This window comes from Bombina bombina, chromosome 3 (assembly GCF_027579735.1).
Source record: "Bombina bombina isolate aBomBom1 chromosome 3, aBomBom1.pri, whole genome shotgun sequence".
NCBI lineage: Eukaryota > Metazoa > Chordata > Amphibia > Anura > Bombinatoridae > Bombina > Bombina bombina.
The window spans coordinates 675,656,331-675,680,305 of record NC_069501.1 but is presented as its reverse complement, the minus strand read 5'-3'; positions in this window follow the sequence as shown (position 1 = coordinate 675,680,305).

Below are 23,975 nucleotides of genomic sequence, written 5' to 3'. Positions count from 1 at the left end.
TCGGATGCTTCAACATGGACCCGCTCCGCACCGGATGGAAGAAGATCGAAGATGCCGCTTGGATGAAGATGTTTGCCGGTCTGGATGTCCTCTTCTTGCCGGATAGGAGGAAGACTTTGGAGCCTCTTCTGGACCTCTTCAGCACCGGATGCCAGGACAGATCGGTGATACCTGTTGAGGTGAAGACAAGGTAGGAAGATCTTCAGGGGCTTAGTGTTAGGTTTATTTAAGGGGGGTTTGGGTTAGATTAGGGGTATGTGGGTGGTGGGTTGTAATGTTGGGGGGGGGTATTGTATGTTTTTTTTTACAGGCAAAAGAGCTGATTTTCTTGGGGCATGCCCCGCAAAGGGCCCTGTTCAGGGCTGGTAAGGTAAAAGAGCTTTTAAATGTATTAATTTAGAATAGGGTAGGGAATTTTTTTATTTTGGGGGTCTTTGTTATTTTATTAGGGGGCTTAGAGTAGGTGTAATTAGTTTAAAATTGTTGTAATATTTTTCTTATGTTTGTAAATATTTTTTTATTTTTTGTAACTTAGTTCTTTTTTATTTTTTGTACTTTAGTTAGTTTATTTCATTGTAGTTATTTGTAGAAATTGTATTTAATTTATTTATTGTAGGTAATTATAGGTATTTTATTTAATTAATTTATTGATAGGGTAGTGTTAGGTTTAATTATAACTTAGGTTAGGACTTATTTTACAGGTAATTTTGTTATTTTAACTAGGTAACTATTAAATAGTTCTTAACTATTTAATAGCTATTGTACCTGGTTAAAATAATTAGAAAGTTGCCTGTAAAATAAATATTAATCCTAAAATAGCTACAATGTAATTATAATTTATATTGTAGCTATATAAGGATTTATTTTACAGGTAAGTATTTAGCTTTAAATAGGATTAATTTATTTAATAAGAGTTAATTAATTTCGTTAGATGTAAATTATATTTAAGTTAGGGGGGTGTTAGTGTTAGGGTTAGACTTAGCTTTAGGGGTTAATCCATTTATTATAGTAGCGATGAGCTCCGGTCGTCAGATTAGGGGTTAATAATTGAAGTTAGGTGTCGGCGATGTTAGGGAGGGCAGATTAGGGGTTAATACTATTTATGATAGGGTTAGTGAGGCGGATTAGGGGTTAATAACTTTATTATAGTAGCGCTCAGGTCCGCTCGGCAGATTAGGGGTTAATAAGTGTAGGCAGGTGTCGGCGACGTTGAGGGGGGCAGATTAGGGGTTAATAAATATAATATAGGGGTCGGCGGTGTTAGGGGCAGCAGATTAGGGGTACATAAGGATAACGTAGGTGGCGGCGCTTTGCGGTCGGAAGATTAGGGGTTAATTATTGTAAGTAGCTGGCGGCGACGTTGTGGGGGGCAGGTTAGGGGTTAATAAATATAATATAGGGGTCGGCGGTGTTAGGGGCAGCAGATTAGGGGTACATAGGGATAATGTAAGTTGCGGCGGTTTACGGAGCGGAAGATTAGGGGTTAATAATATAATGCAGGGGTCAGCGATAGCGGGGGCGGCAGATTAGGGGTTAATAAGTGTAAGGGTAGGGGTGTTTAGACTCGGGGTACATGTTAGAGTGTTAGGTGCAGACGTAGGAAGTGTTTCCCCATAGGAAACAATGGGGCTGCGTTAGGAGCTGAACGCTGCTTTTTTGCAGGTGTTAGGTTTTTTTCAGCTCAAACAGCCCCATTGTTTCCTATGGGAGAATCGTGCACGAGCACGTTTTTGAGGCTGGCCGCGTCCGTAAGCAACTCTGGTATCGAGTGTTGCATTTGCGGTAAAAATGCTCTACGCTCCTTTTTTGGAGCCTAACGCAGAATTTTTTTGGACTCTCGATACCAGAGTTAATTTTATGGTGCGGCCAGAAAAAAGCCTGCGTAGCGTTAACAGCCCATCTACCGCCAAACTCCAAATCTAGGCCTATGTTTGTATTTCTTATTTAGGTACTTACCACCATAACTAGGCTGAGGCGTGCTTGGGGCTGATCGCCCTGCAGAGTGTTTTCGGTGATCTGGAAAACATCAAGGATAAGAGACAGGTAAGTCTTACACGTGTATTAGTGAACAATAGTTATTAGTGATGGGCTAGGGAACTGGGACAGGGTACTATTTGAATGTAATACTCTCAGAGTAGAAATCTAATCTTCAATCCATTTTTTTTATTCTACAACCTACTTTGTATTCCTTATTTAGATACTTACCAGAACTAGGCTGATCAGTGCTTGGGGCTGATGATCGCCCTGCAGAGTTTTTTTCGGTGATCTGGAAAACATCAAGGATAAGAGACAGGTAAGTCTAACACGTGTATTAGTGAACAATAGTTATTAGTGATGGGCTAGGGAACTGGGACAGGGTACTATTTGAATGTAATACTCTGGGAGTAGAAATCTAATCTTCAATCCATTTTTTTTATTCTACAACCTACTTTGTATTCCTTATTTAGATACTTACCAGAACTAGGCTGATCAGTGCTTGGGGCTGATGATCGCCCTGCAGAGTTTTTTCGGTGATCTGGAAAACATCAAGGATAAGAGACAGGTAAGTCTAACACGTGTATTAGTGAACAATAGTTATTAGTGATGGGCTAGGGAACTGGGACAGGGTACTACTACTATTTGAATGTAATACTCTGGGAGTAGAAATCTAATTTTCAATCCATTTTTTTATTCTACAACCTACTTTGTATTCCTTATTTAGATACTTACCAGAACTAGGCTGATCAGTGCTTGGGGCTGATGATCGCCCTGCAGAGTTTTTTTCGGTGATCTGGAAAACATCAAGGATAAGAGACAGGTAAGTCTAACACGTGTATTAGTGAACAATAGTTATTAGTGATGGGCTAGGGAACTGGGACAGGGTACTATTGGAATGTAATACTCTGGGAGTAGAAATCTAATCTTCAATCCATTTTTTTTATTCTACAACCTACTTTGTATTCCTTATTTAGATACTTACCAGAACTTGGCTGATCAGTGCTTGGGGCTGATGATCGCCCTGCAGAGTTTTTTCGGTGATCTGGAAAACATCAAGGATAAGAGACAGGTAAGTCTAACACGTGTATTAGTGAACAATAGTTATTAGTGATGGGCTAGGGAACTGGGACAGGGTACTACTACTATTTGAATGTAATACTCTGGGAGTAGAAATCTAATCTTCAATCCATTTTTTATTCTACAACCTACTTTGTATTCCTTATTTAGATACTGACCAGAACTAGGCTGATCAGTGCTTGGGGCTGATGATCGCCCTGCAGAGTTTTTTCGGTGATCTGGAAAACATCAAGGATAAGAGACAGGTAAGTCTAACACGTGTATTAGTGAACAATAGTTATTAGTGATGGGCTAGGGAACTGGGACAGGGTACTACTATTTGAATGTAATACTCTGGGAGTAGAAATCTAATCTTCAATCCATTTTTTTTATTCTAAAACCTACTTTATATTCCTTATTTAGGTACTTACCAGAACTTGGCTGAGACGTGCTTGGGCCTGATGATCGGCCTGCAGAGTATTTTCGGTGATCTGGAAAACATCAAGGATAAGAGACAGGTAAGTCTAACACGTGTATTAGTGGACAAATGTTGTTAGTGATGAATGAATCATAATGTAAAAAAAAACCTATACAGGCCAGGTAGTGAAATATATGTAGAAAATCTTGTCAACAGACCATAATAGGCATTTAATGTCATGGTCGATTTTTTATATTTTAAAGATTTGAAGTCACATTACAGAAAAAAGGATGCAAAGGTCACAGCGTATAAAATTCAGGTATTGGTGAGGTAGGGAAAGAAAAAAAAAAGGGCCTTGGGAGGGAAAGAGAAGAAAGATGACATGAGGAAAAAGGATATAGAGGAACAACAAATGAAGGGGCATAGGGGAGTGAGGGGAACACAAAAGAAGGGCCATGGTGAGGGAGAAGGATGATATATATATATATAATTATTATTTATATAGCGCCTTTCTCACAGTGGTACTCAAAGTCTTGAAGGTAATTTTCAGCGCTCGCTCTCAAAATTTAAAAAATCGGCAGTTGAATAGTTATAGTTGTTATTATTAAGAAATGTAATGGTACTCATTTGAGCGACATCAGAAGGATTAAGGGCTGAGTTGGCCCTGCTGGGATTTGAACCTTTGTATCTTTGAACAGGCTTTTGTAGTCATGGCATTTTGACAATCAAGCTACCTCACCGGACTTATATATAAAGTGTGATTTTGATTCTCTCATATACAACTATGCCAGATGCATTCATATTCCATCTTTCACATTCACAATTCACATACACAAGAAATGTATGTGGATGATGGAAATTGAGTTATGAAATATGTTTATGTAACTATGTATGCTGCCTAGAATGCAACTCCCGTCATACATGATTTTTTTGCCTTACAGATATGGGTCTTTCTTTATTTGTTTAAAAAAAAAAAAAAGGAAATTGTAATAGCTAAAGGATAAATCGATCGTCTTGTATTCCACTTTATTCCCTTTTTTTTGGTTTTTATTTCCACACCCATGCAAAGTAATCAAAGCAATCGTATATTTAATTTTACTCACCAGCTCTCTTTTCCCTGACAGATTCGTCTCTCCTACTTGAGCTTCCTTCTCCAGTGACACTTCCTTCTACAGTGACAACAGCCTCTTCAAGAAGCTTGTCCCGCATCTCCATCTCCCAACTGTTAAAACGCACTCTCTTTGTGGAGTGCATCAATGACATTTTCTTTTTTACAATGGCCCTGCAATCATAATACCTATAAATAAAATAAAAACATATTTTTGGTTATTGATAAACTATACTGACTTTATTTGAAAATAAGGATTTCTTACATTTTGCATCAGATACATCCAAAGAATACCAGCGGAGCTATTGGAAATGAATGACAGTGCCTGACCTTTACCACAGATTTTTTTAGTTTTAAAAAGTTATATTATAGAGATGGATAGATTAATAGAAATATATATATATATATATATATATATATATATATATATATATATATATATATATATATATATAAATTCACAGGTTATTGTTGTTTTATATGAATGTAAAATTTAGTTATGTAACAAATAAATTTTTTGTAAAGTTAGTACAGTAGTCTTTGCTTATCTGTTATACATTGAAATGGACTATAAAGTGAAAATAAAGTTTTCTGATTCTGAATCAGCTAGATCAGATAATTGGAAAGTTAAGGGGACATGAAAAGAAAACAAAATATTTGGCCTGATTCAGATAGAGGATATCATTTTCCAAACATTTAGCATTTACTTTGATTTTCTAATTAATTTCATTCTCTTGGTATCATTTATTGAAGGAGCAGCAATGCACGAATAATTTCTAACAAAACACCTGGGTGAGCCAATCAAAATTGAAATATATGTATATGCACTGTGCAGCCACCAATCAACAGCGAGAAAATAGCTTCTCTGCTGCTCCAAAGCTTGCCTAGAAAAACATTTCAACAAATAATAAGAGAAGGAAGATAATCAAATAATATATGTTATTTTGAAAGTTATTTAATTAAAATTTTATTATCTATATGAATCGTGGAAGAAACATTGATTCATGTCCTTTTAAATATAAACATTTAATAATTTACTTTATTTATATACATTTAATTTACAGTCTTTTTATGTAATAACTTCCTGAGCATGTGCAGAAGCTCACAGGGTATACATATAGGGCATATTTATCAAGGTCTGGCGGACCTGATCCAACATAGCGGATCAGGTCCGACAGACCTCGCTGAATACGGCGAGCAATACGCTCGACCTATTCAGCATTGCACCAGCAGCTCACAAGAGCCGCTGGTGCAACGCCGCCCCCTGCATACTCACGGACTATAGGACGCCAGCAGGGGGGTGTTAATCAACTCAATCGGGTTGTATTGTTGCGAGTTTTGTCCGCCTGCTTTGTCTTTGTGACCGCTGCTTCATAACTGCTGTTTCTGGTGAGCCTGCAGGCTCGCCAGAACACGGGGCATCAAGCTCCATTCGGAGCTTGATACAACATATGCCCCATAGTCTGTGATTGGCTGACATCTGTCACATATACAGGTGACCATAAACAAATATAATTGGTATAAAAATAATTCTATACATTTTAATGAAGTGTTAGAATTGCATTGTATTTTTATTAGCATGAGCGGTCCTTTAACAATAAGATATTTATATTATAAGGACAGGTATGTTTGGCTGATGCTGTCATGCACATACTAGAGAGTGAGACTGCAGCATAAGCGGTCCTCTAACAATAAGATATTTATATTATAAGGACAGGTATGTTTGGCTGATGCTGTCATGCACATACTAGAGAGTGATGCTGCAGCATGAGCGGTCCTCTAACAATAAGATATTTATATTATAAGGACAGGTATGTTTGGCTGATGCTGTCATGCACATACTAGAGAGTGATGCTGCAGCATGAGCGGTCCTCTAACAATAAGATATTTATATTATAAGGACAGGTATGTTTGGCTGATGCTGTCATGCACATACTAGAGAGTGAGACTGCAGCATAAGCGGTCCTCTAACAATAAGATATTTATATTATAAGGACAGGTATGTTTGTCTGATGCAGTCATGCACATACTAGAGAGAGTGAGACTGCAGCATGAGAAAAACATACCTGGACTTAAAAAATATTACAACCAACGCTGAATGTGCAGTGGAGAGTATAGAAAACTGCACGAGAAAAGCATGAGGACGGCGCTGCTCAAAGTGAATTTGATAATAAATTGATAAGTATAATTTTTTTTTATAAATGAATATTTAAAGGTACACTGAAGACAATTTTTTTATTTCAAGATTCGGGTAGAGCATAGAATTTTAATAAAATTTAATACTATTATTTTTTTTTATTAATATTTAGTCAGTCTCCTTGGAGCTTGATTTGAAAAAGAAGGAATGTAAATAATTGTAAAGCTTAAAGGGACATGAAAGCCAATTTTTTTATTTCTTGATTTAGAAAGAGCATGTCATTTTAAACAACTTTCTAATTTACTTCTATTATCTAATTTGCTTCATTCTCTTGATATCACTTGCTGAAAAGCAGATCTAGATATGTTCAGTAGCTGCTGATTGGTTGCTGCACCTAAAGGCCTTGTGTGATTGGCTCATACATGTGCATTGCTATTTATTCAACAAAGGATATCTAAAGAATTGAGCAAATTAGATAATAGAAGTAAATTGGAAAGTTGTTTAAAATTCCATGCCCTATCTGAATCATGAAAGTTTAATTTTAACTAGACTGTCCCTTTAAGAAATGGAACAATTTTTGGTTCAGCATCTTGGATAGCGATTGCTGATTGGTGGCAACATTTAGCCAACAATCATCAAGCACTACCCAGGTACTGACCCAAGGATGGGCTGGCTCATAGGCTTACATTCATTCTTTTTCCAATAAAGAGATAGTTACCAAGGGGTTAATTTATCAAGCTCGATACGGGCCTTCATGCCCCTGAGGCTCGCAGGAAAAGTTATGAAGCAGCTGTCATTTATCGATGTGCGGCGGACATGATACGCTACATCGTATCATTTCCCCTCGCACATTAATACATTGACCCCCAAGAGAACACAGAAAATTTGATAATAGGAGTACATTAGAAAGTTGATAAAAAAAAAATATTGATGCTCTATCGGAATCATGAAAGAAATAATTTTGGTTAAGTGTCCCTTTACGTTTGAATCTGACTTTGTGCCCCATAAAGTGGATTAAAGTTTATCCCTTGCCTTTATTTATAAATCATGAGAAGTAAAATATATATAATCCAAAAAAAGAATATATTTGGTATTTTTTGGGCAAAGTTTCCATCTTTAATTCTGTAAATATTATAAAAAAGGCCTTAAATGGGTAATTAATAAAATAGTAAACACAAACATTTTATTTCAAGATAGAGATGAAAATTTAAACAATTATATAATTTAATAGTAAGTCATTATTTCTTCATTCACATGGAATCTTTATTTGAAAGCAGGAATGAGCATTTTTTAGGTGCAGAATTGGTTTAATAAATGTTGCCAGTTGCCACCAATCTCAAAAGCTCACCAGGGGGTACTAAAACAAAAAATGGGCAGGCTCTGTCCTGTCCTTAAATTATCAAGCTACAATTTCAAATAAAGATAAGAGAAAAAAGACTAATTAATAATAAAATAGGAGTCATTAGAAAGTTGATTAACAAATAAATGCTCTAGCAGAATCATGAAATATATTTTCAGAGTTTACTATCCCTGGCTTTAAGCTTGACTTACATTCCTGCTTTTTCAAATAAAGATGCCATGACAATGAAAAATAATATTAATTGAATGTATTTCTTTAGTTTACACATTTTGGCCTGTGTAGTATGTACACACAGGCTAACTAGAGTTAGTTTATTTTTACTATAAAAGAAAATTGATTTTGAAAACTTACCGGTGCTTGACACAGGCGGCTGTACGCTCCACTCCCCCAACTGCGAAGACGGCATCGCAAACAGTGTCCCATGCCGCTTGCTTGGCCAACGAGGAAACACTTGATGAAAATAAAATGTGCCTGACTTTGAGCACAGCTGACACTAGGCACACATTTTCATCGGCTGTAAAAATTGGCCCTCTGTGCCTTGGTGATGTGGCAGCACGCTCTTCAATAGCATCAGACTCAGAGGAACTTGTTGTAAGTGGCCTCCTCCACTTACTAATATGTTTTTTGGCACTGGTGTGCTCACCATGCCTCTCCTTGTCCCTACCTACCCTAGTAGTACTAGTACTACCAACTAGGTCCCTAAACTGCCTAATCCTATCCCTATGATGAATCCGACGCCTAGATTCCCTACCTCTATCACTATCCCTATTACCTTCTCCACGGTCCCTATACCTACCTCTAGTACTACTCTCCCTAGCTACACTGTCGCTATCTCTAATGTCCCCCCATCACCTCCATGAACAATAGCAATTTCAGACATTCTCTCCAACAACCTGCTCTCTGTCTTCAGTCTTCAACTCACAAAAAAATTTAAGAATAAGATATGTTACATGGGTGTGGCTATAGTGTGCAGACTGCAGGAGTGATGCAAGCATAATTGCAGGCTGCATGATTGGCTGCACACTGCACAGTATAAATAATTAATTATAAAGATAGTGTTTAAAAACTTTAAAATAAAATAAATGACATATTACATTTATTTATTATTGTTAATATAGTACAGTCATTTAAAAGTGGAATACAATACATTTCATTTAGGAATAATATTTGATATGATTAAATAATATCAAATCGATTAGAAAAACAAATCGAATGTATCCGAAATAATCGAACCGAATCGTATACGAAATTAAAAAACGTCAGAAATTAATATTCGGACCGAAATTAAATTCGGAACGAAATTACGTATCGGTCCGAAATTACGTATCGGACCGAAATTCGAATTGCGGTTACAAATGCATCCGAAAGAACGAATTAACAAAACTGCGAACGGTACCGAAACGAATAAGAACGCATTACCGAATTGATTTGACCGAACCGAGCCGAAAAAAAAAAAAAAAAAATTCGAAACGAAACGAAACGAATTTTTAGAACGCGCACATGTCTAGATTGAGGTAGATTCTGGTAAGGGGACTCACATTATAAGTCAATCAGTGGACTTATTTTATTATCTATTTTACGATTTATGTGCTTTGCAATTTTCTCTGTTTTATGTACTTTTTAACATGTTATTTGTTTCAGAATATAATTTTTTAAGCGCTGTTTTCCCTTGTGCCCATTTTTCACTTATACACTTATTGGTGAATCCTATTCACCTATAATGTATATGTCTTCTAACAGCTGCTAATTATTCTTCCCCCAGTCAGCGCAACCCTTGGTGCTGCTTGTTTTCAGATCAGTTTTCTGATCAGTAACACTGTACTTGCTTATATATAAAAGGGGCAACCAGACGTGGACTCCTTGCTCAGTGTGCTTAGAGGAATACTGCTACACCTCACTGACGAGGCCCAATGAAGGCCGAAACGATCGTCTGTGGTTGCTGTGTTCCTTGTTCAGAGAGGAATTGCCTGGTATTTCGGCGCTGGACTGACCGTAATAGGCGGGATCAGACTGATATCTTACAGGAAAGTTCTACTCTGTGAAAAGCAGTGCTGGGCTAAAAGAAGTTGCACCCAGGTGGTGAATCGCCTTAGAACAGGCTAACAATGGTATTGAGCTGGTTGTTCGTTCCTGTGGGTGCATTTCTCTCTGTGTGTATATATATATATATATATATATATATATATATATATATATATATATATATATATATATATTTATATAGGAATAGCTGTTTAGAAATATTCTGTTATGTGCTGAATATTCGAATGTGAAATATTTACAGTAAATACATACATAACACTTTATTAAAAATGAATATTGCATAAATATGCTTTTCCATGTTTTCATCTACTTAACAAAAGGCTCCAATGTATTTATATGTCTATATGTGTGTACATATATATTTATGTGTTTATATATGTCTGTAAATACATACAGATAGCTCAGCATGCTAAGGCACTGTGACTGAGCTCTGTAGTAACCCAAGGGTTGCAGGTTTGATCCCCGGCGAGGTCCACTCAGCCTTTCATCCTTCCGAGGTCAATAAAATGAGCAGTGCCTTGAGACCCTTACGGGTGATTAGTTGCGCTTTACAAGTACCCAATACAATACATACATTCATACACATATATATATATATATACTGTATCTATATATATAAATATATACACACACATACATATACATATTTAGACGTGTAAATATGTATCTCTATGTTAAAACCCTTTTCCTGCGTTTGTTTTTCTAACACCTACAGTATCTCACAAAAGTGAGTACACCCATCATATTTTTGTAAATATTTTATTATATATTTTCATGTGACAACACTGAGGAAATGACACTTTGCTACAATTTAAAGGAGTGAGTATACAGCCTGTATAACAGTGTAAATTTGCTGTCCCCTAAAAATAACTCAACACACAGCCATTAATGTCTAAATCATTGGCAACAAAAGTGAGTACACCCCTAAGTGGAAATGTCCAAATTGGGCCCAAAGTGTCAATATTTTGTGTGGCCACCATTATTTTCCAGCACTGCCTTAACCCTCTTGGGCTTGAAGTTCACCAGAGCTTCACAGGTTGCCACTGGAGTCCTCTTCCACTCCTCCATGATGACATCACGGAACTGGTGGATGCTAGAGACCTTGTGCTCCCCAACCTTCCACTTGAGGATGCCCCACAGATGCTCAATAGGGTTTAGGCCTGGAGACATGCTTAGCCAATCCATCACCTTTACCCTCAGCTTCTTTAGCAAGGCAGTGGTCATCTTGGAGGTGTGTTTGTGGTAGTTATCTTGTTGGAATACTGCCCTGTGGCCCAGTCTCCAAAGGGAGGGGATCTTGCTCTGCTTCAGTATGTCACAGTAAATGTTGACATTCCCTCAATGAACTGTAGCTCCACAGTGCTGGTAGCACTCATGCAAGCCCAGACCATGACACTTCCACCACCATGCTTGACTGTAGTCAAAACACACTTGTCTTTGTACTCCTCACCTGGTTGCCGCCACACGCTTGACACCATCTAAAACAAATAAGTTTATCTTGGTCTCATCAGACCACTGAACATGGTTCCAGTAATTGTTCCATGTCCTTAGTCTGTTTGTCTTCAGCAAACTGTTTGCGTGCTTTATTGTGCATCATCTTTAGAAGAGGCTTCCTTCTGGAATGACAGCCATGCAGACCAATTTGATGCAGTGTGCGGCGTATGGTCTGAGCACTACAGGCTGACCACCCACCTCTTCAACCTCTGCAGCAATGCTGGCAGCACTCATACATCTATTTCCCAAAGACAACCTCTGGATATGATGCTGAGCACATGCACTCAATGTCTTTGGTCGACCATGGCGAGGCCTGTTCTGAGTGGAACCTGTCCTGTGAAACCACTGTATGGTCTTGCCAACCGTGCTGCAGCTCAGTTTCAGGGTCTTGGCAATCTTCTTATAGCCTACACAATCTTTATGTAGAGTAACGCTTCTTTTTTTCAGATCCTCAGAGAGTTCTTTGCCATGAGGTGCCATGTTGCACTTTCAGTGACCAGTGAGTGTGTGAGAGTGATAACACCAAATTTAACACACCTGCTCCCCATTCACACCTGAGACCCTTTAACACTAACAAGTCACATGACACCGGGGAGGGAAATGGCTAATTGGGCACAATTTGGATATTTCCACTTAGGGGTGTACTCACTTTTGTTGCCAATAGTTTAGACATTAATGGCTGTGTGTTGAGTTATTTTGAGGGGACAGCAAATTTACACTGTTATACAGGCTGTACACCTATTTTACATTGTAGCAAAGTGTAATTTCTTCAGTGTTGTCACATGAAAAGATATAATAAAATATTTACAAAAATGTGAGTGGTGTACTCACTTTTGTGAGATACTGTGAGATTTTTTTGTAATAATTTTTATCAGATAGTGTTATTATAATTTATTTTTATGTGTTTTGTGACACTTTTTTGTGTTGCTCTGAGGACACAATAATCATTGTAACGTTAATCGGGATTACACTCACATGTTCATGTTTACTTTCAACTTGTAATACCAGCAGTAAACACAATGCAATCAATCTGTGAAAAACTCCTATTCGCTCATGCGTAACTGTCCCCACTTGTTATCTAGCCCTTTATGCACTATACAACTACTCAGATAGATACAGTTAGACAGTTCCATATTTAAATATATAATGGACAAAGTCAAACATTTTTACAGTAGACATTGGGGCGGATTTAATAAGCATCGTATGCTGCTTAATCCACCCTAAGTTTCCGGCGACTCTTTAACTGAAGTTAAGAAGTAGTGGTCTTAAGACCGCTGCTCTTTAACTTGTCCGCCACCTTTTAGCGATGCAGGGTGGACATGATTCGCTATAGCAAATCATGTCCACCCGGGGGTTTAATAAATTGACCCCAAAGAGTTACCTCCTCAACATTGTGTCCCATTTTTGAAAGTTGGATCAAACGTTTCTGCATACAGTAGAATACCTTGATTAAAATGTTTACATCAATTTTTTTTTATCTCTGTTGTCTTCCTATTGAAATTATTATTTATGTATAAAGAGCCAGCATATTCTGTGTTTCTGTGTCAATAGGTGCAGTATGAAATTTTTAATATTTTCAATAAGACAGTATGAATGATAAAAGGATAGATGGAACTACCTGTTAGTTTCCATTTATCTAGAGTGCCTTTAACATAAAGGATATGTGGGATTGTGATATTAAAGAAAGTACAAGAGAAAAAGCTGAAATCAAGTGACAGCTCTAAAGTGCAAAATATAAAACGTTTAATAAAGGTTGCATGCATTATAAAAAAAATGTTTGTTATAGGGAACGCTTCAAACACTAAGGGCCCAATGAGCTACATGTCTCTGGGATAACGAGATTATTAAATAATGTTCCCCATTACTTCTGTTACCCTGATGGAATGATCTAAAGCCACTTTTTACCCTGAAAACAGGGTGTCTCGCTATGTAGCGTATACCACATTTTCTTATGGAGAGGAGATATATACATTACAAAAGTACACAAGAAAATTGGTATTTTAAAAATCTTACTAAGCAGTTTCCCACCTAGGTGCTAAGCTGTTTTAAGGTTTTTTATTTTTGAAATAATTTATTTTCCCCAGATCCCCAATACTTGCCTGAAATACAGGCTTCTAAGCAGCATGCCCCCTTTCCCTATACTTAACATTGTCATTTTGTTAATAAAGTTGCGGGGTGATATCATCACGTCATTGCGGGTGACATCACCACGCAAAATGTGAAGCCCCAGCGATGCCTGTCACTGCTCTCTCTAACCAATTTGACAAGGTTTGTAAAGTTATTGAAAGGAATTTGCCTATACTTCGAGGTGATACAGTACTGAGACAGATTATGGAGGATGGATGTAATTTCATCTATAAACGTAATTTGACCTTGGGCAACATTCTGTCTCCCAGTATGTTGCCTCAACAGGATAGTGGCAGCTCATGGTTAAAAGTCAAGGGAACATACAAGTGTGGTAAAAAAACATGCAAGTCATGTGACCACATGGTTGTCTCTAAGACCTTTTCTTCAACCAAAACGCTGGAGGTTTTTGACACTAGAGGTTGCATTAAGTGTGGCAGTAGATACGTCATTTACTTAATTGAATGCACCCAGTGTAAAAAACAATATGAAGGCAGAACCACTAGGCCTGTGGGAAAGCGGATTAGGGAGCATCTCTCCTATGTCTCCCAAGAAAGGGTTGTCTCTGCTCTATCCAACCATTTCTTGGAGGTACACATGGGAGATGTTGGAACCTTCAGGTGGCGGGCTATCGAGTCAGCGTCCAGACCACCTAGGGGAGGTGATTTATTCCATATCCTCTCCAGGCAAGAGATTTACTGGATACATAGGCTCGGTAGCCTGGTACCTGAGGGTTTCATTTCAGAATTCGACATTATAAATTACTGGCACAGATAGTATCTGACTTTACCACTTTTTCTTTGACATTCTTGAATTGGTTAATATTAATATCTATAGCCATTTCGCGATCCACCTCTCTATGGGCTTGAAGGCACACCTCTAGGTTTAAGAATGACTTTTTTATAAATACATTTCATTATACATTTAGGTTTAGTGTATGAAGTATCAAATGCTTATCTCAATACCTAGCCATCTGACTGTATGGTTCTCTAGTTCTTATTCATATGCTAATTACAATTTTCATTATTTTTTGCATATTTGTAATCATGAACCAGAGTTTGTATTTGGCTATTCAGAGATTTGTTTTTTGTTTTTGCTTTTAGTATTTGTTTTGATACTTTTACTCTGCCTATTATAACTTCCATTTATAGTTATTATCTAGCTAGTTTTCATCAGTTAATATATTTTTGAAAAAATGAATGTATTTATTTATTAATTTACCTATAGGTGTAATTTTATCGCTTATGCCCATAGTTCACATACATACATATATATATACATATATATACATATATACATATATACATATATACATATATACATATATACATATATACATATATACATATATACATATATACATATATACATATATACATATATACATATCTCCATTTTAATTATATATATATTTAATACATCCCTTTTCCAAGACAGCCAAGAGTAACAAGTTGTTTTTAATTTGTGTTTGTTCTATACCACTCCCATTTGGTGGCCAACAGGTATATAAGGTGTGTTCTTTGAATACCTGTCACTGTCTATGACTACGGCCACATTGGGCTGAAACCGGTCAGACTTTCCTACTTGTCTCTCTTGCTGAGAGTTTTTATCACCATGTTTTATCCTTGAATTACTTCAATAAAGTTGCCTTTTATACATATGGAATTGGAACTCAAGTTAACTTTTTCTCCACCTGGACGTGGATATCTATTTGTTTGTTTTTTATTTACTGTGGAGTACAGGGACTCCCTTTCCGCAAGCACGTTCTGACCGACACGGATTACAGCTGATCCGGATGACTCCAGCTGACTAGAGAGGGCGTGCTTCATGGAGAGAGGCTGAGTAGTGTTACTTGTGCATGAGAGTTAAATTACTGAGATTGATACCTAGGAATACAAGGAATTTTGATAACAACGGAACACCATACTGTGAGTATGCCTTTCTATGCTTGCATGTGACTTGTGGAACTTATCTGTTAAGACCCGGCTCATTCATGGACACTAACATCACTGTACACGCCATGACACTTCGTTTTCAATTATAACTTTGATACCCTTCACTTACATTATTATTTTATCCACATTATGTTTATATTCACACATTTGTATACATATCCCGCATTGACTACATTCTGTGGAAGGATAGCTCCTTTTCAAACTGACACTACTCGGGGTCCGGCATAATAGAGCATGGTGTTTATTATTATTTTTTTTAAGTGACCAATAATGATCCTCGCCTCAATATTGTATCCGGCATTGGGACCAATGGGATACATTGTTTACAATCACCATGGAACATCCCATCATAGTGTAACAACTAATACACTCCCTCGGTGGGTGTTTACTGTAGGTCAACACCGACGTCAGCAAAGATCAGGGGCACGCCTGCTATTAGCTTTTCTATTGGTAGCCCCACTCACTAGCAACAACTGACGAATAACTTTGATTGACAGTCATATGGACGAATCACAAGCACTAAGCACAGGTGTTTACTAACACACTTTGAGTGACGGCTAGGACGCCCAATCAAAACATAGATTTGACGAATTTTCGTTATTATCAAATATCGGTCAGCATTTTATGATCATATGCCGAAATAGTTACACATACATATACAAATTCAAAGAAGCAGCCAGGTATTCAGTCATATCACAAGTCATTGTACTCTTATCGTAGCATTTTTATCATTACAGAAACATAGGGGCTGACCCATACTTGTTTGAGGGACATTGATTGGTTTATGGCTCGCTAATTGTTGGGGGAGGGATGTGGGTGTTTTAGAGTAGCATAGCCCTATTTAAGGAGTAAAAATTTGTTATTAAAAACATGCCTGATGAAACAGTTGTAACTGAGAAACGCGTCGCATGTATTCCTGATGTACCAGCTGTTTTTAACACTGTGATGAGTGGAATAACTTTTTTTATATGTTTTAAATAAATCCATTTTTTATTACACATCCACTCTCAGTGTTATTTTGGTACCACCTTGCTATGCTACTATAGAGTTCCTGCACTCTGACACCCACGAACCAGCCTTTCCACCCGGTTACAGCCAGCTGGATTGCTGCTAAAATCCAGCCTGCCTCTATAGGCACAAGTGAGTGCCTTCAATAAATGTGAGTACATTGTGTTAGAGTGGGCTATTAGCACTCATTGTACCACCATTTACCTGCACCATAGGCGCCTCTATCCTTGCTTACACTTTTAGATCTTCTTCCATCGGATGCTGATAGAGAGCTGCCACCTTTTGCTGCCTTTCACAGCCAGCTGGATTGCTGTTAAAACCCAGCCTGCGTCTACCGGCACAACTGAGTGCCTCCTCCTATTGTGAGTACCTAGTGTTCACATAAGTTTGATATTTTGAAATACCTTTTGATCTGCACCATTGGCGCCTCTTTCTTGTTACTTTATATTAACTATTTAGTAACTACCTAGATAAAATAAATATACAATCAGCTAATAGGATTGAAATTAAAACATATTGGCTGATCCAATCAGCCAGTAGGATTGAGCTTGCATTCTATTGGCTGATTGGAACAGCCAATAGAATGCAAGCTCAATCCTACTGGCTGATTGTATCAGCCAATAGGATTTTTTCAACCTTTATTCCAATTGGCTGATAGAATTCTATCAGCCAATCGGAATCTAAGGGACACCATCTTGGATGACGTCATTTAAAGAGGTTGTTAAAGAGGATTTGAAGAAGATGTTCCGCACCGTATGTCTTGAAGATGGAGCCGCATCGGAAGGATGAAGATAGAAGATGCCATCTGGGTGAAGACTTCTGCCCGTCTGGAGGACCACTTCTGCCCGGCTTGGATGAAGACGTCTCTCGATAAGTCAATCTTGAGGGGGTTAGTGTTAGGCTTTTTAAGGGTGTATTGGGTGGGTTTTATTTTTAGATCAGGGTTTTGGCGGAAAAAGAGCTAACTGCCCTTTTAAGGGCAATGCCCATTCAAATGCCCTTTTCAGGGCAATGGGGAGCTTAGGTTTTTTTTAGATAATATTTTATTTGGGGGTTTGGCTGTGTGGGTGGTGGGTTTTACTGTTGGGGGGGTTGTTTGTATTTTCTTTTACAGGTAAAAGAGCTGATTATTTTGGGGCAATGCCCCGCAAAAGGCCTTTTTAAGGGCTATTGGTAGTTTAGTTTAGGCTAGGGTTTTTTTTTTTGGGGGGGTGGCTTTTTTATTTTAATAGGGCTATTAGATAAGGTGTAATTAGTTTACATTTCTGTAAATGATTATTAATTTTCAGTAATTTAGGGTTTGTTTTTTTGTACTTTAGCTAATTTAATTTAGGTAATTGTATTTAATTTATTTAATTATAGTGTAGTGTTAGGTGTTAGTGTAACTTAGGTTATGTTTTATTTTACAGGTACATTTGTATTTATTTTAGCTAGGTAGTTATTAAATAGTCAATAACCATTTAGTAACTATTCTACCTAGCTAAAATAAATACAAACTTGCCTGTAAAATAAAAATAAACCCTAAGCTAGCTACAATGTAACTATTAGTTATATTGTAGCTATTTTAGGGTTTATTTTATAGGTAAGTATTTAAGTTTTAAATAGGAATTATTTAGGTAATGATAATTTTTATTTAGATCTATTTAAATTATATTTAAGTTAGGGGGTGTTAGGGTTAGGCTTTAGGTGTTAATAAATGTAGGTAGGTGGCGGCGATGTTAGGGGCGGCAAATTAGGGGTTAATAAATGTAGGTAGGTGGCGGCGATGTGTCATGATCCGGTGTACATGCGCTCAGGAAACAGACCCTCGGGGCAGTGGTAGGGATTTGAAGACACCGACCCCTGACCCGGGGAAGAGTATCCTGGACGTGGATAGATGATATTCTGTGATTCATAGTTGCTAGAAGTTATTGTAGAATAAATGGAGAGTGCAACATTTGTATACAATATATTCTGAGTTCACTGTGACTTATAGTTAGTTAATAGAAGTAACTGCAGGATTCAATGAGAGAGAAATATAGCAAAGTGGAATGTTCAGGCTTCAGAGTAATCTGGTGAAACTTTGACACTTAGATGCAAACTAAGGATTGTTGCAGGTTCACAGTACATAATATTATATAAAGCTGTATGTCAGAGTTAAAGCACAGCTGCACAGGTACTTAGACAAGCTGCAAGTTTAGGCATTAATTATTGTTTGTGCATTTAGATGCAAACTTGGTTTATTGCAGGTTCACAGTACATATTATTATAATGAGCTGTATGTCAGTAATTAGCAGAGCAGCACAGGTGAAAGTTAAGTTTAAGGCATTAATTACTGTTTGAACATATATTGGAGAATCACAGGAAAGCTTTTAATTGAACACATAGATGCAGAGTTCAGAATATGTTAACATATTTGCAGCAGGATATTTCAGCAATGACAACTTGTAGCAGAGAAATATTTATAAAGTTCTGAGTAAGATGCTGTTGTAATTAGAGAGTGATGGTAAGCAAAAGCATAGTTGAATTATAATAAAGTTCAGAGATTGTTAAGTAGCTGTGTCCAGGAAACAGAATGGAGATATTTTTGATACTTGCGGTTTGATGATATTTTGCATAGGTAATAGGAAATGCTGTATCTTGGAATAGTTGCTAAGTTCATGCAGGAAACAGTCACAGACCTCTGTTCAGGATCACAACTTCAATGTTAATGCAAGGCACATTAGACCTGAGAAGGCTTAAAAAGAGGCTGAGGTAATCAGGTGCATGAATGATTAATCAGGCAGGCAGGCTGAATGTGAATACTGCCCAAATGCAGCAGTCAGAAAAGGATTTCTTAAAGGGATAGTGACATTAGGCTGAGATATGTTACAGATTCCCCTCCTTAAAGGCGACCTCCGGGCGCCCAATACAATCCAAAAGGAGAGAGAACAAAATTGATACGGAGAATCGGTAGTAGGTGTATGGAGGTAGTGAGTCCAATCGGAAATCAAGAAAGGAGGGTTGGAGATCTCTTGAAAAAGTTGAATGACGAAGTAAAGGCCATGTAATTCAGGTATCAAAAGATCTTGACAAAGATGAGAGCAAAACTTGAAGTCAACTTTTTTGTAGTCATCGTGAGAATGCATGAACGTAACATACAATGAGCTTCCTACCACAGAATCATTCTGAGGGTAGACAGGTGGATGTTCTTCATGATAGATGACCATGTATATAGCCAATGAAAAGGCAGCCAGTCCTAGAGATATGAAAAGGCTTTCCTCAGCTTCAGAAATAGAGATGCAGCATTCTGGATTGATAACCAGATTAACCACCTTTGGGTCAGAGATTTGAGTATCCTCAGAATTAACCTCTTGGCTGAGGATTAGATATACTCCAAAAGAAAAAGCTATAGCCACTTCTAACGCAATAGCAGGGCTTTCTTCAAAATAGGAGATAGGAGTGTAGAGTGCAAGATTTGTCCAGTTCTTGCCATCTTCTAATTCAAAATGAAATGTCTCCTTACTGGATTCAGAATCAAAAGTGTTCTCACTAAGAATAGGTATATGAATGTCCACACCAGGGTAAGGTTCAGGAATACCCACATCTGGGCAAGGTTCAGTCATATCCTCAGTAGGATCAGGTGAAGGAATGCCCATGCCAGGGCAAGGTTCAACTATAGAGAAAGAAAAAGAACCCACTTTAGAGCCAGGAACCATACTCTCTTCTGAGCAGAGGGCAAGGCTTTCTTCAGGGTTCATAAACGAAGAATTAACAAGACCCACTTTAGAGCCAAGAACCATACTCGCTTCTGAGTAGAGGGCATGGCTATCTTCAGGATCAAGTATTATTACACCCATTTCTGGGTTAAACAAAGGAATTCCCATACCAGGGTCAAAAACAGGAGAGTCCACCTTGATGTCAGGTTTAGTAGTATAATCATGGAAAACAGGAACAGGAATGGGCACAGGGGAATCTTCTTGAAGAACTTTTGTACAAGTTTCAGGTTCAAGAATGTCCACTTGCAAACTTGGTTCAAAGTTGTCCTCACAGGATTGAGTATCAGGAATTCCTGTACAGGAAACTGATGTAGTAGAAAATGTAGGTTGATGCAAAGTATCTCCCAAGGGAAACAATTTCTTAGATGCAATAACAGAAGAATTTTGAGAAGGTGAAGTGTACTGCAATATGCCACACTCAGGTAGATGTGGAGGAATTGTGACACAAGATTCTGACTGAGAAGTTATCTGGAGTTCAGCAGGCATGCTTATTTGAGTTTGAATATCAGAGCTAAATTCTCCAGGGATTATCTCTGGTAAACTGAAAGGTTGTATATCTGGAACAGAATTATCTTTTGCTTCTAGCACAGGGTTTACAGGTATTGAGGCATCATGAGAGGGATGCAAGAATTCAATAGTTGGAAACAGTTTTTGTAGTTGTTGTAGAGTCTGAGAAGAGATACCATTAGATGCTTTAAGAAGAGACTGATAGTGACTATAGACATCATCCAGCTCGGTGTTGACAGTGTCAGGAGGCAAGAGAGGGTCTGGTACAACAGAATCTAAAACAGGGGAATCAGGCTGAGTTTCCTCTTTGCACTTCTGATTTTCTGTGGGCAGAAGGATTTTCTTCTTCTTCTTCTTTTTCTTAGAGAGCTTAGATTTCTTCCCAGTATGAGGCTTCTTAGGTTGCTGCCATTGTGGCTTGTAGTAAGGTTGAGAACAGAAATCCTCTTCATCACTGGATGCATAATTCTGATGTGATAAATCAGCATAGTAGTTGAGCGGACCTTTACTCCTAACAGCAGTCTGTAAACCAGATGTCCTTTCTTCCAGCTCTGAATCTGTCCAATCTAACGAATCCATGGTAATATCAGTATTTCCATGAGAGGTTTCATGATGGGAGCTGTCTGTATCATCCATGTTGTAAATATAACAACCAAGGATGTCATTATAGCAAATAGGTTGAGGTCTTGTCTGAGTTTGTGGCGAATTAAAGTTGCGCTCATACCAGTCTAATGCCAATTCAGCTGGATCTGTGAAGTCATCCTCCTTGTTGACATATACAGACTCAGAATCAGTATCATCAGGATAGGAATCACAAACATGAGGAACAGATGAAATTCTAGAAAAGTGGTTCTGTCTCTTTAAATCTTTAAAGATCTGATTTTTTTCTGCTGAATCTATGGATATATTCTCTTCATTTTCATAGTCAGATTCAGAATCAGTTTCACCAAAATGGTAATCACGAACATGAAGAACAGATGACATTTTAGAAAAGTGGTTCTGTCTCTTTAAATCTTTGAAAGCCTGAATTTTTTCTGCTGAAGCTATGGTTAAATCCTCTTCATTTTCATAGTCAGATTCAGGATCAGTTTCACCAAAATGGTAACCACGAACATGAGTAGAGGATTGTCTAGAATGGGAGTACTGTGTCTTTAAATTTTTTAAAGTTTGAAAATCTTCTGTTTTTCCTTTAGGGATTGCTTGGGTCTGAGTTATGTTGTAATTTTTTATTTTCCTTTGAGGGTCGGTGCATCCACTACCACTGCGGATCCCTTTTTTAGGCATTAACATTCTGTCATGATCCGGTGTACATGCGCTCAGGAAACAGACCCTCGGGGCAGTGGTAGGGATTTGAAGACACCGACCCCTGACCCGGGGAAGAGTATCCTGGACGTGGATAGATGATATTCTGTGATTCATAGTTGCTAGAAGTTATTGTAGAATAAATGGAGAGTGCAACATTTGTATACAATATATTCTGAGTTCACTGTGACTTATAGTTAGTTAATAGAAGTAACTGCAGGATTCAATGAGAGAGAAATATAGCAAAGTGGAATGTTCAGGCTTCAGAGTAATCTGGTGAAACTTTGACACTTAGATGCAAACTAAGGATTGTTGCAGGTTCACAGTACATAATATTATATAAAGCTGTATGTCAGAGTTAAAGCACAGCTGCACAGGTACTTAGACAAGCTGCAAGTTTAGGCATTAATTATTGTTTGTGCATTTAGATGCAAACTTGGTTTATTGCAGGTTCACAGTACATATTATTATAATGAGCTGTATGTCAGTAATTAGCAGAGCAGCACAGGTGAAAGTTAAGTTTAAGGCATTAATTACTGTTTGAACATATATTGGAGAATCACAGGAAAGCTTTTAATTGAACACATAGATGCAGAGTTCAGAATATGTTAACATATTTGCAGCAGGATATTTCAGCAATGACAACTTGTAGCAGAGAAATATTTATAAAGTTCTGAGTAAGATGCTGTTGTAATTAGAGAGTGATGGTAAGCAAAAGCATAGTTGAATTATAATAAAGTTCAGAGATTGTTAAGTAGCTGTGTCCAGGAAACAGAATGGAGATATTTTTGATACTTGCGGTTTGATGATATTTTGCATAGGTAATAGGAAATGCTGTATCTTGGAATAGTTGCTAAGTTCATGCAGGAAACAGTCACAGACCTCTGTTCAGGATCACAACTTCAATGTTAATGCAAGGCACATTAGACCTGAGAAGGCTTAAAAAGAGGCTGAGGTAATCAGGTGCATGAATGATTAATCAGGCAGGCAGGCTGAATGTGAATACTGCCCAAATGCAGCAGTCAGAAAAGGATTTCTTAAAGGGATAGTGACATTAGGCTGAGATATGTTACACGATGTTAGGGGCTTGCAAATTAGGGGTTAATAATATTTAACTAGTGTTTGCAATGCGGGAGTACGGCGGTTTAGGGGTTAATATATTTATTATAGTGGCAGCGACGTTGGGGCGGAAGATTAGGGGTTTATATATACATACACATACATATATATATATATATATATATATATATATATATATATATATATATATATATATATATATATATATAGAAATGAAGAAGCGAGTAGCCAATGTCTAAAAATAAAAGTTCCAATTTTAATGGTCAATTCTAAAAAGTATAACAGGATTCAAATAGAAAGGTCTGACATGTTTCGGCCAATGGCCTTAATCTTAGACAGTGATTCTATGTGGAAAACCGCCAACATTTAAAAGCAGTACTTGAACCCTATTGGTTATTTAGGAAAAGGTAATCAATCAGAAACAGTTGTGATTACACAAATTGATACAGAGGATACAAATAGAAACAAAAAATTAAATAAGTTAGTGAATTCATCTTAGGTACTATATAACCAATTTCTAACATATAAACATTGTGAATTAAATTAATCAGATAATCTGTTTGCACAATACTCTATACTTTTAGTACACAGTTATTATTGAAATATATAACTTCATAAATGAAAGAAAGAGAAACCAAATTAGGTTAATTGCAAACAGCAGGATATACA